Source organism: Myotis daubentonii, chromosome 5 (genome assembly GCF_963259705.1).
Source record: "Myotis daubentonii chromosome 5, mMyoDau2.1, whole genome shotgun sequence".
Lineage (NCBI taxonomy): Eukaryota > Metazoa > Chordata > Mammalia > Chiroptera > Vespertilionidae > Myotis > Myotis daubentonii.
In genome coordinates, this window is record NC_081844.1 from 53,453,551 (window position 1) to 53,472,673 (window position 19,123).

At 44.8% G+C, this 19,123-nt stretch overlaps 1 protein-coding gene and 1 pseudogene across 1 annotated transcript in view; both read right to left on the minus strand.

Annotated features, from left to right (window-relative positions):
* Window positions 1–19,123, minus strand: part of TMEM131L (transmembrane 131 like) — a 146,185-nt gene that overhangs the window by 100,338 nt on the left and 26,724 nt on the right.
* Window positions 11,871–12,087, minus strand: LOC132236385 (U2 spliceosomal RNA; annotated as a pseudogene).

The window sequence follows — 19,123 nt, forward strand, 5'->3', positions numbered from 1 at the left end:
AACCATAACCACGTGAACACACTCCTAGGATCCCTCCCAGGGCCTTGGACAGGACCCGTGCAAGTGAGGAGGAGAGTGGATGTGTTTGGGTCTGTGCCAGTGGAGGGTGGGGCAGGAAAAGCTTCCCAGATCCAGCATGCGATCCAGGCAGAGATCGAGCTGGAGGAGGCAGAGGAGGAAATCTCCTGGCTGGGGAAACTAGTCCAATGGTGGGAAACAAAGAAAAGACTTCAACCAACCTCCTTACTAAGTGAACGCACTTGAACAGCATATGATTCCAACTGGGGTCTCAGAGTTCAAAAGACTCACGGCACTCAGTGCTGGGAAGCTTGTGAGGAAACCAACACAATCCTCAGACACTTGAACAAGAGTTATACACCAGAACAACCTTTCTGGAAAGCAGTCGAGAATACTTTTCAAAGGCCTTAAAACAGGCCCACCTTTAAAAAAAAAAAAAAGAAAAGAAAAATCTTCACCCGAGGATGTATTTTTATTAGTTTTGAGAGAGAAAGGGAGTGGGAGCAGGAGGGGGGTGGGGAGAGACATCTATATGAGAGAGAAACATCGATCGGTTGCCTCTTGTACATGCCCTGACCAGGCCGAAACTTAGGTATCTGCCCTGACCAGGAATAGAATCAACAACCTTTTAGTGCAAGAGACGATGCTCCAAAACACTAAGAACCCGGCCAGGACAAAACATGCCCACTTTTTGACCCAGCAATTCCAGTTCTAGAAATGTATTCTAAAGGAATTATTGCAGAAGTGTTCAAAGATGTAGATCGATGTGCGGCATTATTTTTCCTTTTAAATAAATCCTATATATAAAGTACTAGATTGTAAAGCATGGAAGATTCATATAATGAACTACAAAGTAGTCATTAGAAGTGATGTAATTAGATGGAGACATGAAAAGATGCTCACAATATATTAAGCTTAAAGATTAAGTTACACTAACTCAAAAAGATATCTGCACCCTCATGTTCATCGCAGAATTATTCACAATAGCTGAGACATGGAATCCATCTAAGTGTTTGTCAATGGATGAATAAAGAAGTTGTGGTATACACGTGTGCACACATACACACACACACACACACACACACACACAATATGGAATATTATTCAGCCATTAAAAAAAGGAAATCCTGCCACTTGCAACAACATTTATAGAACTTGTGGGCATTATGCCAAGTAAAGTAAGTCAGACCAAGACAAACACAGTATAATCTCACATATGTAGACTCTAAAACAAACAAACCAAATGACCAATAAGCACATAAGAAAATGCTCAACTCGACTAGTCATTAGAGAACGCCAAGTGCAAACCACAGTGAGATACCACTTCATACCCACTAGCATAGGTATGATCAAAAAATCGGCTGATGGACGCTGGTGAGGATGCGGAAAAATCAGAACCCTTGGACACTGCTGGTGAGAATGTAAAATGGTCAGACACTTGAGAAAACAGTTTAGCAGTTCTTCAAAATGTAACACACAGTCACCACATAAACCAGCAGTTCTACTCCTAAATAAATACCCAGTAGAATTGAAAACGTATGTCCATACAAAAACCTCTACACCAATGTTTATAGCAGCGTTATTCTTAATAACCAAAAACAGGAAACATCCCAAATGCACACCAATTGATGGATGGATTGACAAAACGTGGAATGGCCACGCAATGGTGTGTTACTTGGTAATACACAGGAATGAGTTCTGACATGTGCCCCTATGTGGGTAAATCTTACAAACATTATGCTAAATGAAAGAAGCCAATAGCAAAAGACCGCATGCTCTATGATTCCATTTATATAAAATATTCAGAGTAGGCAAATCTATAGAAAGGAAGTAGATTAGTGGTTGCCAGGGACTGAAGTTGGGGGGTGGGACGTGACTTTTAATGGTGTGAGGTTTCTTTTTTGGGGCGATAAAAATGTTCTAAAATTAGACAGTGAAGGTTGTACACCTGCTAATACACCAAAAACCATCAAATTATACATCTTCACAGGGTGCATTCATGTGGGTTGGTGTGAATTTTATCTCAATAAAGCTGCTATTTAAAAAAAAAATACAGCCGTTTTGCCATCTGATAGGATCAATCAGAAGAATACGGTGTCACTCGTGGGGTATTCCTGCCACCTACGAATAACCTGAATCTAAGAAAGTATCAGACGAACCCAAATTGAGGGGCATTCTACAGAATCACTGGCTCCATCTTTTCAAAATGTCATAGCTGAGGACAAAGAAAAACTAAGGCTGATCCAGATGGAGGAAGGCTGAGACATGACAAGTGAAATGCAACGAGGATCCTGGATTGGGTCTCAGACCAGAAAATTTCTTACTACGGAGGACAAGTAGGACAGTGGGTGACATCTGAATCAAGTCTGTGAGCCGGATAACAACAGCAACAACAACAAACTCATTAATTAATAAAAAAAAATACAGCCATTATCTCTGTACATTTTATAGCATTTGCGAAGAAAAAAAAATTTAACAACAGGCATTATTACGCTTCCCAACTGGGTAAGCTTGAGTGAGCACAAGCTTTGGCTTCCTGGTATACAATGGGGATGAGTAACGGTTCCCAGCATAACAGTATCTAGCTCATGGTTTTGTTCCAAGGATTAAAGGAGATTCCATTTGAACAGCGCTCTAAAGAGCATCCAGCACAAAGCAAGCACTCGAAAATGAGCTATTATGGTTATAACCTTTAAAATAAACAAAACCATTTCCATTTGGAAAACGGAAACATGACCTCCTTCTTACATCACTACACATTCTTGACTCGTTTGTCATCACTGAAGAGGCAGTTCTCCTCTCAGCTGAGACAAACGCCAAGTGCAAAGCAACGGAGATGCAAGAGTAACGTGGCAAATAATTAATGACAGCCGCGGGCCCTGCGGCGGGGCACTCGCTATTGTGCAGGCCCCGCCTCCCGCTCTGCCTGCCCTCAGCCATTAAACCCTCAACAGCATCCGGGAAAGGCACCAGTAGCCTCGTTTTACCGAGGCGGCGGTCAGAGCTCGCACAGGTGGACTTGGCCGAGGTTGCCCAGGGCGTGGGGCCGAGCAGGACTCAGACCCAGGTTCACGTTTCCCAGAGAAAACTGGTACCTGAAGAAAAAAGCTGCTCAAGGGAATCCACGTAAAAATCCACAGTTATTGAGAGAGAGAAAGAGAATTTACATCTTAAAAAATAAAACTGAGTTATAAAAATCAGTGTTTCGTCTTTAATAAAGTTTGTTAGTATCCCAACCATGCCCTAAGTCTTTGTAGGAGCAAAGAATAAAGCAAGAGTGGAGAATTTTTAGCATAAATTCTTGACAAATACTAGTATGATATGACGGGGGCGGGGGGAGGGGTGGTGTCACAGAAAAGTAATTTTTGCTAAAATACATAAGAGCCCTATTCATTTTCACAAGGGCAACTCTTTTTTTTCTCATTATTTTTTAAAATATATATATTTTATTTTTTTTCTTTTAATCTTTATTGTTGAAAGTATTACATAGGTTCTCCTCCCCCCGCCCCCATTAACCTCTTTCAGCCCACTCCTGTCTTCCCCCGTTCCAGACCCTCACCACCTTACTGTCTGTGTCCATGGATTATGCATATAGGGCATCTCTTAACATCATATGAACCTCCCTCTTTTAAAGCATCAAATGTATCACCTTTGCCAGTTTTCTATTCTTCAACTGCCAACACAAAGATACAGACCAGATGGGAAATGGGTGGAAGAGACGCCAGTATGTAGCGGACATGTCTGAATGAAGGCCAATTTTACACGTGTTCCATGTATTATTACATATTCTAATGTATGACAGCTTCCACATTCCTGCGAAACCTCGGTCCTGAAGCTCAGGGACTCAATGAGAAACCTAATACCTAAACTGCTCATGAAATGTAACAAGCAAACTGAATGCCTTCTGCCCTATTTCAATATTGAGTTTACTCATCTGATAGTTATCTTTTGGTTATATCTCTTGAAAAGTGTCCCCTCAGAGCGTAGCATCCTGTCCTGCCCAGTAGAGACCTAGAACCAACAGAAATAAGCTGTTCCTAGTCAGGCCTCAGTGTGCTCTAATAAGCACACAGCTGTGCTCTGGGAAGGGCACAGCACCAACCCTGCCCTCCCTGCCTTAGGCTAGCAGGGCAGTCTGCAAAGTATTTGTAAATTCAAACAGCTTGCTAGCAATAGAGCCTAAACAAGACCACAGAATATCCGGGCATGTTCTCAGTACTCCATCCGCTTCCTCGGGCATTCCCAATCTCTCTAAGCTCCTTGGTAACTAAAACCAGCAGGCGCAAGATGAAAATTCACAAAAGATGAAGGCATACCTACCTGAGTGTAACAAACTGGTGAGTTAAAACCCCACTGACATCTGACAATGCAGACATCCTGTGTAACTAAAATAACACAGGAAAAAAAGCAGAGAGTCTTGAGCAGGAAAAAGGCAAAAGATACGAAGGTGTCAGCAATGGCATTAACAAAGGCTCAGAGGAGAATGGGCTTAGAAAAGTTATCTTAAAGAACACTGTGCATTTTTGGATGCCCTATTAAAATCTGGTAACTATCCCTTTGTTGTTGTTAAAATATTGCTGAGAGGCTTAAAAATATCCAATGTTATTATTTTTCCAGTATCTATATATATAAAAGCCTAATATGCAAAGTGTCCCCTTGGGAGTTCAACCACTCACTGTAATGTGCGCTGACCACCAGGGGGCAGCGAAGAATGAAGGGAGGAATTTCGTGCACTGGGCCTCTAGTTTTAACTAATAAAATAAACAAATGACCCTGCCTTCCTCATCATCCCTGCCCTAGGACAGGCCTTACTCAGGGTTCCTCACATTTTTATTTGCATAATCCCAAAGAGGGTTTGGAGAAAAAAGATATACTCCACACATTTTTAAGTTAACACTGAGATTTTCACATTGTAATTTCAAATGGTTGCAAAAAATATAATTTCTGGCATATTGTAACATTAAACTTTAAATAAAACAATTACAGCGCTTTTCAATGCATTTATTCTGGTCTAAATTCCATCACCATTTCCCACATGCCAACATCCATTTAAAAAAAATAAATGAATATACTCTTTAAGAGTTGGAAATTGTGCATCATTTCCCTTTCTCCTGGATCTCATCTCTCCATTCCACTTTCCCTAAAGTATTCCATCCTAATACACTTAAGAGCTTCAAAATCTATCAAATCTCTGCAGGAAAAGTCTGTAAACAAACTGAGATTTATGTATTTAGCCACACAAATCAGTGCTGAGTTTCTTCTAAATTGAGTTAAATACAGTTATTATTGCAAGGACAAAACTGACCAAGAGAAACATTATAAACTAGGGGCCTGGTGCACGAAATTCGTGCACTGGGTGGGGGGGGGGGGGAGTGTCCCTCAGCCCAGCCTGCCCCCTCTCACATACTGGGAGCCCTCAGGCGTTGACCCCCATCACCCTCCAATCGCAGGATCGGCCCCTTGCCCAGGCCTGACGCCTCTGACAGAGGTGTCAGGCCTGGGCAGGGGACCCCCATCTCCCCCCCGATCACTGGCTCTGGCCCCCGCCCAGGCCTGAGGCCTCTGGCCCAGGAATCATGCCTGGGCAGGGGACCCCCATCTCCCTCTGATCGCTTGCTCCGACCCCCGCCCAAGCCTGACGCCTCTGACCCAGGCTTCAGGCCTGGGCAAGGGGACCATCATATCCCCCCAATCCCCGGCTCAGCCCCCCGCCCAGGCCTGATGCCTCGGCCAGAGGAGTTGACCCTCATCACCCTCTGATCACCAATCACCGGATCGGCCCCTTGACCAGGCCTGAGACCTCCGGCAGAGGTGTCAAGCCTGGGCAGGGGACCCCCAGCTCCCCACGGTTGCAGGCTCCACCCCTGCCCAGGCCTAACGCCTCTGGCCTAGGCGTCTGGCTCGGGCAGCGGGGACCCGCAGTGGCAGCAGCCCTGCGATCGTGGGCTCCGCTTTAGGCCCAGGCAAGGGACCCCTAGCTCCCGGGACTGCCAGCTTCGACCGTGCCCAGCTCCCATCGCTGGCTCCACCCCTGCTTCCTGCTATCACTGGCCAGGGCGGAAAAGGCGCCTGATTCTCCGATCATGGCTGGGGGGCAGGGCAAAGGCGGCCCTGCCCCCCAGCTCTTAGCTCCCCCCTGGGTTTCCGATCACTGTCAGTGGCAGGGGGCTTCTTCCTGCTTTCCCTTTCACCTCCCTGCATTGTGCCTACATATGCAAATTAACCGCCATCTTGTTGGCAGTTAACTGCCAATCTTAGTTGGCAGTTAACTGCCAATCTTAGTTGGCAGTTAATTTGCATAAAGCCCTGATTAGCCAATGAAAAGGGTAGCGTCGCACGCCAATTACCATTTTTCTCTTTTATTAGTGTAGATTACTCACTGTAAGTAACATTTTATTGGTAATGTGCATCTTGATGTGTATGGGACTTTCCCTCCTAGGAGTTCATTCTTTGTACAAGATTATTACTGAAACCAGACAAGATTCCACACGAAATCTATTACCATGTTTAGTTCTTATAAACACTAAGAAAATGTGTAGGTAGGTGGAAATGGAAAAGGATTTTTCTAGCAAAGAATAATATGCATCCATAGGTGTAATAGCTACTAATCTAGCAGCTGACCACTCAGTGAAGTTTTCTTTCAATTGTACTGAATGGGAAATTTATTTGCAAAAGAATCCTTTACCCAGTGATTAGAGTCATTCATTCTCTCAGCAGCCACACTGATATTTTAATTATGCCTTTGCTTGGCACCCTGATGGTTAGGGGTAAGTGAGAGATGTGCCTTCCCTTTAAAGGATGGTAATTCTGAAAGGGAAGGTGTTAAAGGAGAACCAGCAGGCCACCTGGGCCACCGGCATGTTCTCAGGCAGGTCAATTTTAGGACTAATTACGCTGAAGATCTAAGAATCTGACATTGATTCCCTTTAAATTATAGGTGCCTGCATACCCCTTGAAAAGGCTTCCAAGTACCCCCAGGTGTGCCTCCCCTGGGATCTGAAGGCCCCTGCCCTAAGACTCAGGCAAGGATAGACCTCAAGTTCAAAGGCAGATGGGGATGAAAGAGAATCCCAGTCTAAAGACTAAGAAAAATGTATCCAAAGTCTGATTCTAATTTGGGCTGTTTCATACACATATTCTTTGACAAATGAGGGTCAGGTATCAAAACCCTCACATAAAGAGGAGTGTTTTCATCCCTTCCACATCATCAGACGGGCTTGCTTTTTTAAATGAAAGTGTAGCCGTCTGCAATAATGCACAGCGTCACCCTTTCCCTGACAGATCATATTCCAGTTAGCAAGATCAAAACATGGGCACCATAAAAGCAGCTGCCGGTCTATTACAACAGCAATCTCCACGCAGCAGTTTCAACTCTGGGGGCCCATAATATTCTCATTCATTACCGTAGGGTGAGGTCAGTTGCATCATCTTTTCGTTTGTTAAAAAAACTCTTGTGGAGGAATCTGTTAGAGGGTGAACGTCCTTCAACCAAGAAATGACCAGGGAAACTTCTGCACAGTGACTGAGCCTGAACATTTCATATTTTGTGTGCAGATCTGCGACTACAACGGAGGAAGTGTCAAGGATGGGGAGAATAAGCCTTCCCTGTAACTGTAGTTAGAAGCTCTTGGAGGTGGTTTTCTGTGGGTTCTTAGAAGTGGATGCTGAGACAGAGTCCGGTGTACAGGATATTTACGAAGGATTAACGCCTGTGGAAGGGAGGGGGCAGAGGCAGGACTGGGTGAAGGGAGAAGTCGGGCAGAGGGAGAAGTCAAGCGGCAATAGAGATCTGCAAAGCCCCGGCCAGCAGCACACGAGCTTTGGAGTGTTTACCGCCCATCAGAGTTGTCCAGTCTCGGGCTGAAACGATTGGGCTTTATACCCGTCTTCACCAGTCACCCGTGTGGACTGCCTCTCAAAGGGCATGTTTTTGGGTGTTGGATGGCTGTCGGTAGCTGAGGCAAACGCTGAAGCCGGCATCCACCCCCAGCTTCCAGCACAGCACATCTCCATGCCTGCCACACTTGCTCTTCCTTGAGTAGAAGACAAGGTTAAAGCGATACTTTAGAGATTAATTTCTCGCCTTTGCCATCAACCTGTTATTTAGTGATCTCCCAGAATCCTTTGAACATGCCCTCCACATCTGGATAGTTCTGTCTTGTGAATCCTGACTTCCCAACAGAGAATGCACAACAAAAACCAGAAACAGAGCCCATTGCCCTGTATTACCCAGCCTCTCTTGCTGTTAGGGAGCTTTCCTTCATTTGACACCAAACACCGTGCTAGAGTCCTTAAGTGCTTTCTCATTCAATGCTTTCTTCTCACTGCTGTATTGTAGATAACGCCACCCACTAAATAGATTCCCAGTACCAACCAATGAATGTTGTATAGCTCACAGGCTTCCTTGAATTGAGGGATGTGAGTTTTCTGCTTTTTCTTCCTTTATTAAAGATTTGCTTCCAGTCTCACCTGTGACTATACCATAACATAACCTTTCATTTCATGACCCTTTCAAAGCACTTTCATAACCAGTGCCTTGTTAATTCTAGAATGAGGCTGGCAACACAAACATTCACCTTATTTCGCTTGTGGTAAAATAAACATACCCCAAATCACACCACTGGGAAGCTGTGGGACCCAGGCTCCCTGACTCCTTGTCCTGGCTCTGGCCACGAAACTGAATTAACCCCATGTTTTTCTTAACTATTAATATTTCAGTTTATCGAACAGTCTATCCTAGTAGATTTATCAAAGCTACCTCCTAGTAGCTGCTTTAAATAGAACTAAATGTACATAATGTCTGACAGGCAGAATTTTCTCATTTTGTTCTATGTTCAACAGCTTCCCATGGTGCCCATTCTATCTATTATTTAATATTAGAGGCCCAGTGCACGAAATTCATGCACTTGGGGGGAGGGGCGCGGCCTCAGCCCAGCCTGCGCCCTCTTGCAGTCCGGGAGCCCTCAGGGGATATCCGACTGATGGCAGTCGGACATCCTTAGTGCTGCCGCAGAGGTGGGAGAGGCTCTTGCCACCACCACTGTGCTTGCCAACTGTGAGCCTGGCTCAAGGCTTCTGGCTGAGTGGCGCTCCCCCTGTGGGAGCTCACTGACCACCAGAGGGGCAGCTCCTGCATTGAGCATCTGCCCCCTGGTGGTCAGTGTGTGGCATAGTGACCAACAGTTCTGCTGTTTGGTCGATTTGCATATTAGCCTTTTATTATATAGGATGGTTAATACTATCCCAGTCTATGCTTTTTTAAAGTGTGTTTTTATTGATTTTAGAGAGAGATGAAGGGGGAGAGAGAGAAATATCTGCTGCATGTGGCCTTACTCAGAACTGAACCAGTAACCTCTCAGTGCATGAGACGACGCTCAACCAACTGAGCCACGCTGGCCGGGTGGTCCTTGTTTATGTTTAAAGCTGTTATGCTCCAAAGGAAAAAGAAGGAATAATAACCAAATCCTTGGAATGTGACATTTCCCTTGCATTCTAAGAATGAATAAGGGAAAAAGTGAATTAAACAAGAAAGTTGCAGCAATGGAAAACATCACATGAACAGTTGCTACGTGTTAAGATTCTTGAGAAGTTTCCTAAGTGAGAAAGCACTCCTCACGGTAAGTGTGAGAAACTGAAATTATGTCTTCATTTGTTTGTTTGAATGCACAGTTTATAGAGTTTAACCTTAACCTTTAGGCATCTCTGGATTTCTCCAACTACAAATAAATCTCAAGTATTTGGGTCAACAGAAATAAACATGATCAGGAAGACTAGGGAAAAAATGAAAAAAGGTCATCCAGCAAGATAAGACTTTGCAGTAACTGGCTTTCTAGAAATTTCACATCTAGGAACAGGGTCATGGATCCCCCAGTTAAGCTCCTAACAGAAGCAAAAAATGTGAAAAATCAAAGATTTTTCCCCGCATGAGCATGGAGAGTTATAGCACTCCCAGGGCAGAAAACTCAAATAGCAAAAAGTTATGAACACCAAATGCTGCAAACATCCTCTAATAGTCAAAGCGATCTGTACAAACTGTCTCCATACCAAAGAATAATGTATGACTAATACCAGCCTCACAAAACTCAGCCATTTCCAGTTTTCTCCTTATCTGCTGATCTTTTCTAAAGTAATGTTAAACTGAACCTTTTCAGCAGAGCCCACTTAAATATATTTCAGCCACATTAAAAGCTTCTTTGGGCCCTTGCCGGTGTTGCTCTGTGGTTAAAGCATGGGCCCGAGCATGGAAGGGTCATGGGTTCCATTCCCAGTCAAGGGCACGTGCCTGGGTTGCAGGTTTGATCCCTGGTCCCAGTGGAGCACATGCAGGAGGCAACCAATTGATGTGTCCCTCTCACATCGATATTTCTCTCTCTCTCCCCACTCCCTCTCTCTCTCTCAAAAAAATTAATGGAAAAAATATACTCAAGTGAGGATTAACGAAAGAAAATAAAAAAGCTTCTGTGATTTTAATGCCTTGTTTAACACATAATAATTCATATCAACCAAAGAATAAGTGAATATGTCATTCGACCTTTGTGTTAATTCTGAGTTGAAACAAGTCTTATATTCCAGGATGTAAATGTATTGATAAATAAAGACTTACTGTGACAAAGAGAATGCTAGCTGCCAACCCCAATAGCTGTTTTCCCCTTCCTCCTCAAAAGCAATTCTTAACTAGGCACATGGCTGCAGAACAGATTTCGTTTCCCAGTCAATCTTGCAATTGAGATGCAATCACGTGATTAAGTTACAGAAATGAGATGCATATTGAAATGTGGGGGCTACTTCCAGGAAGTGAGCTTAAAGGGTAGAGCAGGTAAGTAGGCATTTTAGACTAGGAGACAGAGGAGCCACAACCTGGATGATTCCAGCTCTGGCCTGCCCTCTGCGCTCTCACATAAGCAGTCTAGAGGCAAACATCTCTCTGGTTTACTCCACTTACATCTTGTGGATGCAACCAGGTTTCCTGTCTCCTGAAGCCGACCCTCATCCTAACCATACACCTCTCACCATCTCATCAGTAGCAGTGATGGTAAGAACAGCAGTAACACCTGCACACACACCCTGAGAGCCCTTCCCATGTGCCAGAAAATACATTAGGAGCTTTACATACATCATTTATTTTATTACTTGCAAGAATCCTGTGAGGTGGGCATTCTAAGCCCCATATCCTCAGTTAGGCCCCCAGTGTGGTCAATCAGAAGTCCCGAACCGTGATGTCTTTATTAGCAACCCACTGCCTGCCAAACCCTGCCCATCCTCCCCCGAAATACCTTTGAGACTCTTCTCTTTATCCTTGTCATGCTGAAATTTCACAATATGCTTGGTGGGCCTTCTTAGTCTTTCACTGTAGAGGCTTTTCTCTGTCTCCATCAGTTACTATCTCATCCATTTTCAATCTTCCAGAATTTTTTTTGGAATTTCTTATCAACTGATAACTCCTTTCCCAAAAATTTCTTCACAATGAGATTTGTCTACCTTTTCCATTTCTGTCCTGTCATACTAAATGAGGTCTTGAGAGAGTGAGAAGACTAAGTCATGTGGTCATTCTGGAATCAATTTTTACAATTAAGAAAACAGTGCACATGCCTGTGTGTGTGTGTGTGTGTGTGTGTGTATTTCTCTGATCTCAACAGGCTATGATAGGTCCAAATCAACAAGATGAAACCTTAACAAGACCAAATGTGAGCACACTTAAAGGGTTTTTTCTTTTAAAAAAGGCAATTAACTAAGTGTGTACTGAGAAAAAGAACTTAACAGTTCCTGGTAAAAAGAAGAAAAGGAAAAGGGAAATGGAGAGGTGTAAGGATTTTTTTTGTTTTTGCTTTTGTTTTTGTTCAGCCATAAAACCAAGATGGTCCAAGCAGGAAATGACTGATATAATTGCTAATGAAATCTTAGGCTTCATTAAAATAAGCAGAGTCCAGGCCAAAAAAAGAAGACGAAGAAGAAAGAAATTCACCACATATGGCACCATTCAGATCTCAACTGAATCATTTTATCCAGTTTTGCCCAAACTGATAAGAACAGATACTACACTTGATCTTAGCCAAAAGGCCGAGAAGCGATCAGTTTTGCCCAAACTTAAACTAAAAAAAGAGTTCTGACCAATTTAACATTAGAACTGGAAAAAAAAAAAAAGAAGAAGTTACAAAGATGATTTGGTATAATCAACCTGGAGATGAGATTTGATAACTGTCCCCAAATCTGGGAAGAACGCCTGTCCTATTGCAGACGCAGACGGTGCTTCAGAAAGCAGACTGGGATCACCTGGTGCAAGGGCCCGAGGCGGCAAATGTGAACTCACAATCAGAGAGATCTTCACACTGAGAGGCCCAACAGGGGAATCAGTTTCAAAGATGATGAACTCCCCACCACCTGAAGTGATCAGGCTGAAGCTGAGTAATCAATCGATCAAGATGCCAGGATGTATTTCTTTGTTGGCAGAGAGTTAGACAATTCTTGTCAAGACGGCTACACCAGTGGAGGATGTCCCCCAGCCTAGCCTAGCCATGGGCAGGTGAGTACTGGGCAACCTCCCAAGGACAGTTCTGAGCTCTAGCACCTGAGCTCTGAGCATCACTGACTGTGGGAAAGGGACTGCCTGGGACCAGTGCTCACAGATACAAGGCGCAGTCTTGGAGCCATGAAACAGTGAGGACGGGTCTGACTCACCCCACTTACTAACAGAAGAAAAAAGAAGCAGCAGCCAGATAAGGGCTCTGGAAAATGAGAGGCAGCCCAAGTTCTCTATGTAAGACTGCATTCAGATAGCAGGACAACAAAACCGGTCCGGGCTCACATACTACATACAGGCTTGCACACTGCAAATGCAGAATCGGCTCTGCCGTGCCATACTGAGAGGTGTTTCTTAGTTCTGGCGGGGGCTTTTTCCAAGAAAGGTTGGCCAAAGCTCAGAGCGGATATAAACTGCAAAGTCTGGAACAGACTCTGTCCTGCATATGTCCCATAAACTTCTAAAGGGCGGCTTCTCCGTTTCCAGCAGCCGAAGACTGGTTTCCAAAGTGACTGAAGCAGAAAAAGATGAGGGCAACTGGGAAGCACAGCGCTGCCCAGAGGGCTGGGTGAGATGCTCCCGGGGACTCCTGGGGCCGCGGAAGCTCACTCCCCGCTGTTCACACTCTGTTCAAGTTCTGCTGCCTGTGAAAAGTTTAAACGGAACTGTACTTACCCTCTACCTCCCTCCCCACCTCCAGAAACACACACTACGCTACACTACACACCCTCTCTCACACTCACAGGCTGCAGTGATCCATGTAAGAATGTGCAGCCTCTATTCCAGAATCCTACAAAAAAAAAACATTTTTATGAACCAGATCACTAAAACACATGTTCCAGGATTTCGAATTAAACAGCGAGCCGGAAATGAGTGGGAGAGCAGGCAAAGCTGGCTTCGGCCCTTCTTGGCTCTGCTGCTCCCCTCAGGGCTTCTGGGCCCAAAGCGGACTTTTAGGAAAAGTTCCCAGTGCTGGGAGGGCCCCTCCCAGTCTCTTCATCCTCTAAGCGGGCAGAAGCATATAAAGAAAGGCCTGCAGGAGGAGGACTGCCTGCACAGGATGCCTCAAAATCCCCGGCTCTGTCCACTGAACAACGCCATGAATGAAGTGAGATGCTCATTTTCCATGCTCCGGCTCCGCCCATCCACCTCCTCCAACTTACATAAACCCCTAGAACGGCAGGCAGACAGAAAAGGAGCTGTGCCGTAAATCTGACGGCATACAGAGAGTGAGAAGGCAACACAACATTTTTCTTTATTTAGTCAAAAGCTTCAAAATGCTTCAACTCTACCTCTGCTTATCGAAATTCTACCTCTGCTTATCGAAAACCTCCAGGATGTCCAAGGAATCTGAGCCTAGAAGGTGTGTGCCTGGGTGCTCATTGCAGAATGCTTTCGAGTTGTCTTTGTTTTTGAAATTTTCATGAGAAAAAAATATTTGGGTAATTTGGTATTTTGGTGTTATGGGAAGACAGATGAAAGAGTAAAGAGTGGAGAAAAAGTTTCTAATCTAGATATATGTAAAACCCTCATATGCAAATAGACCGAACAGTGGAACAACTGAACAACCAGTTGCTATGACGTGCGCTGACCACCAGGGGACACGTGTGGACCATGGCAGGCGTCAGCAGCAGGCAGCAGAGCAAGGAACATGGCGGGTGTTGGCCGTAGTGGGATGGTGGAGCAGGTGAGTGGGGGCACCAGACCAAGGTGGGGTGCCGGTTGCTGTCATCAGGGCAAGCCTCTAGTGGTTACTGAAAATTCTTTGCTCCATGCACCATGGTCCCGCAGGGCACTTGCACTTGCACCTGCTGCTGGTGCCGGAGCCACCACTCGCACCCACTGCCGGGCCCAATTGCCCCTCAGGGCTTCTCCACCTCCCCCTGTTCCTGAGGGGCAGTCAGGGCAGCAGCCACCACTCGCACCTGCTGCTGGTGCCGGCCCCAATTGCTCCTCGCCGTCAGCAGGTGCGAGCAGGGCCAGTGCCGTCAGCGCATGGGAGTGACGTGAATGCTTGCCATCACTTTCTAATTTCAAGTGTGTGAGTTCAGCACATAGATAACTTTCTTTTGCAGAATCAGAGAGAACAGAACCAAAGAACCAACGGACCTGGAATACAACTGGGACGTGGAAATGCTGGACCTGAGGTGCACACCTCAAAAACAGGCCTTTGAAAATAGGAAGAACATGAAGTGGAAGGCCTAATTTAATCCACTTAATTCTCCTGGTAGATGTATCCATGGAGCAAAAAGTGTCCAAGGGGGATGGAACCACTGGTTTCTGACAGGTTTGCCTCAGGGGCCAGAGGACGAGTGACTAAGACACAGGTGTAACAGGAGGATGTTTTCAGCTTCAAGCAGCACCAGGCCTAACTCGGAGCAGGGTAAGAGTCTTCCTCTCACTTGACTCAGAACCTGCAGTCCTGGTAGACACAGACACAGACAGGCCTGGGGCAGGTGGACGCAGCAGCTCAATGATTTCACCACTTCCCATCTTGCCACCCCCTCAGCATCCTGTCCTCATGTTGCTCTGTAGAGATAAGAAAGACTCTCCCCAAGTCCTCAAACAACATTCCCTTCAAAACTATCTTCACAAACATCCAATTCTAAATCATTTGTGACAAATGGCACTGTCGTCATATCACACACATACACACACACACACACACACACACACACAGTGCAGAGGGGACTGACTTAGACTAACCGCGATCCATGTCTGGAGTTGGTCATCCCTGCCGTGACTGCCACCCCAGCTGAGTGATAAGATGGGGGGAGATAAAAGTCCCTTTGCCTCAGTGGGCCTCCCCATCCCCGGTGTAACCAAGCAGCCTGTATCACCTTGTGTATACCGGGCTCTTACAGAAAATGCTGTTTAAGTAAAGTGCTCAGTGACTGAAAAAATTTTGTTTTGTTTTGTTTTCTGAAGCTGTGGTTCAGACCCAGCTTCTGGAGTAATGCCTTGGCAAGTACTATTTGACACCTTTCTAAAGAACTCCTACGTTAAATCCACTAATCTGTTTGGATAATCTGAATGGGATTCTCTCAAGCAACCGTCTTTCTGATGTGCACCTCACCACCCTGCAGCGGCGGGCCTGGCGTCCGAAGGCCTGCTGGCCCTCTGGGAATTCACCTTGAGGCTTCTTCTCTGGCCGGGGCTGACACCCACTCCCTGAGCAGGTACAGCCACAGCCTGTTAACATGTGGAAACAGCTTCTGGTAAATAGCTACTCCTACTCTCCCTGGGCCCCTCACACCTCCCCAGGACAGAGGGACTAAGGGCAGGGGTTCCCCACGCCAGTCTTGGGGCCAGTGTTGAGAGCATCACCCTAACCAGCCTGTGGGGTCAGCTCCTAGAGACCTCCTCTGACAGCCCAGCAATCCCAAACTCCTGCTAACTAGCTCTTCTCACACTTCCCTTTCCCAGGCCCACAATCACTTCTCATTTGCAAGAAGACAAGCTCCCATTCTTCAGGCTGCAGCCTTCACTGAGGTCGTACAGGTGGCTGAGAAGCACCTGAGCAGAAGGGGCTTTTGGGGGCTCCAGCACTCAGAAGCCATCAGGTTTATCCTTAGCTAGGTCCCAGTCCCCTAAGTCAAGATGTCTTATTTTCTAATGCACCTTATGTCCTAATAAGAAAAAAAAAAATCGCCCTGGCCGGTTTGGCTCAGTGGATAGAGCGTCGGCCTGGGGACTAGAGGGTCCCAGGTTAGATTCCGGTCAGGGGCATGTGCCTTGGTTGCGGGCACATTCCCAGTGGGGGTTGTGTAGGAGGTGGCTGATCTATGTTTCTCTCTCATCTGATGTTTCCAACTCTCTATCCCTCTACCTTCCTCTCTGTAGAAAATCAGTGAAGTATATTAAAAAAAGGAAAAAAAGAAAAAAGAAAAAAATCACTACTAAATGAAAACCCTGAACATTGTCAAGTGTCTTCAACATAATTGTGTGTGTTTGTGCTGTATCCCCCAGGTAGGCCGTGTTTCTACAGCAGTCCTGGGAGCTATTATAAAGACAAAGCAGCCGATGAGGAACCCTATCATAATAGCTGGCACAGACCCCCCACTCAGTCAACGTCTGTGCTGTCCTTTAAGGTAAATGATTATTTTAGTGTGGTAGACGTAATTGACTTATTACATTATACTAGTTTCAGGTGTACAACATAATGATTCGATGTTTGTATAGATTGTGAAATGATCACCACAATAAGTCTAGTCAACATCTGCCTGTAATTTTTTTCCATATAAAAATTCACTATCATGGACATCTTTCTCACGCAAATATGTTACTACGACATTATATGGGTGTATTGTTGTACAGACATTTAGGTTATTTCTCATTTTCCCCCCAATATAAATAGACATTGTTTTAAGTACATCTTTGTAAACTTATCCTACTGTTTCCTTAAGAAACTCTTAAGGTAGGTGCTGCTAACTGCATAGTCCACCCTGAAGAGCTTCTTTCACGTGAACCCCTTTAATCCTCATGCAGTCTTGGAAGGCAGGTACTGTTATTTGTCCCAGTTTTATAGAGGAGACAACTGAGGCTCCAGGTCACACAGCTGGTAAACCACAGAGCTGGGATTCAAACCCTGAGCCCGGGGCCCGGGGCCTTTTTCCCTGCACGGGTTCTGCCTTCTCAAAGGCCACCATTCCCCCCCAAAAAAAGGATTCCCCCCTGCAAGCCAGAAAAGGGCATGGGCCAGCTCAGGGTACCTTGCTGCTACCCTGCAGCCACAACTACAACTAGGATACCCTCTCAGTCTCACAGCAGGTAAGGTTGGGGCACTTACGTGTACGTTCCAAAAGCCTTGCCTATATTTATTTAATTCTTACAACAAACTCTGCGGTCGGTACTATTCCTAATACCCATGTTTTAGAGAAGGGGAACTCAAACACAGAAAGTTCTGGCGACGTGCCAGAAGTCGCCAGCTAGTAAGTAGGAAGTCAAATTCAAACCCAGCTGGTGGGGTTCCAAGCACATCCCTTAGCCACGGAGCTACCACCCTAACTTGAGGTTGAAAAAGAAATACCCTGCCTCATGTAATCATGAGCATATTCACCTGTGTCTCACCATCTTATTCACAGCCTGCTCCCAACCACCTCTGGCTCCAGGCAAACAGCCCTCACCTTGGCTCATGAACTTCCTTACCCCACTCCTCCTCACCAGCTGTTTCTTCCTTACGCCTCAACCTCCCATCTTCATCCCACTTTTTACTCTGTTCTTCCCACCCACCCCTAGCCCCAACCCAACATTCTATGAAGCCAGAAAAAATGTAAGTAAAAAGTACTAAATTAAAAACTCAGCTCATAAACACACACTACTTCATGGGTCGCCAAAGTCATGCGTTCCTTCTCTGAAAACTATATACTAGTACATTCCTTGAGAGCAGAGCCTGTGTTTATAACCTGCTGGTTAACCAATATGCTTTAGGCTTTCTAATAACCATGCAATGGCAGTCTCCTGGTACCAGAATAGTCTTTATTTACCGATTCCATCACAATATTTGTTTTCCCTAGGCCCAATTTGGTACATTTGAGGTATTATATGCATAACCTTGAGACTCAGTCAAAGATGACTTAAGCAAAGTTTTATGCCTATTTATTAATGCAATATAGATTCAAAATAACCTTTGAAAATCTCTCCAACTAGAAGCATCATTAATTTGGAAAATGTAATGATTTAGGGAAGGATGAGCAAAAACTCAACATTTCAACAAGCTCCCTCTATTTTTAATTCAGAGTAAACTCAAGAGGAAAATATTTTAATACTAAACATTTAGTTATAAGAATAATCTACAATCAAACCAACACATTAATTATAAGTCACCATCATCATAGACATTTTGATCAAACCCCTTGAGCTGACTAAATATGTATGTTTTTAAAAACTGTCCTTTTAAATAATCTTTAGGTCAAAGTTTACACAAATCAATACTGCATTTTCCTAGCTAACATGAATTAACAATATAGCAATATAAGTAGATAAATGATACTATTCCACCTTGTTTTCTTGGGCCACTCACCTTATAGAGAGAAACTAAAGACAGAAATGAGAGCAAGTGAGAATTTTCTAATCATTTCAATTGACATCATGTCTGTAAATGTGAGGCTTTCAATGTCTCGTGGCTTCATACCTAGACTCCAATCTAGGCTCTAACACTTCCCCAGGGTAACAAGAACTGAAACCTTGAGAAGTGTAAGTCTCAACATTCACAGTAAAATGGAGCTAAGGCTATTTCCCCTGGGAGGCTCTATGAATTAAATCCGCTAATATTTACTTAAAAAAACACACACACACACAAAAAAAAACAACCCAGAAATGTTACTGGTAAATGTCGTTCTCTACACCCAGACTCTTGGTTTCACGACCCGTTTGCCAGATGAGATCTGCTTTGCAAGGTTATGTGGGTCAAAGGAGAATACACAGCTCTGTGCTTTCAACTGAAAAGTGCGATGTGTTAGCAACTGTGCCGAAAAACCAGTATACCTGAGCATTCTTAGTTTCAAAAATTAACATTTTAATTTCTAAATAAAAAGTTTAGGCTACAGCCTGGCCGGTTTGGCTCAGTGGATAGAGCATCAGCCTGCA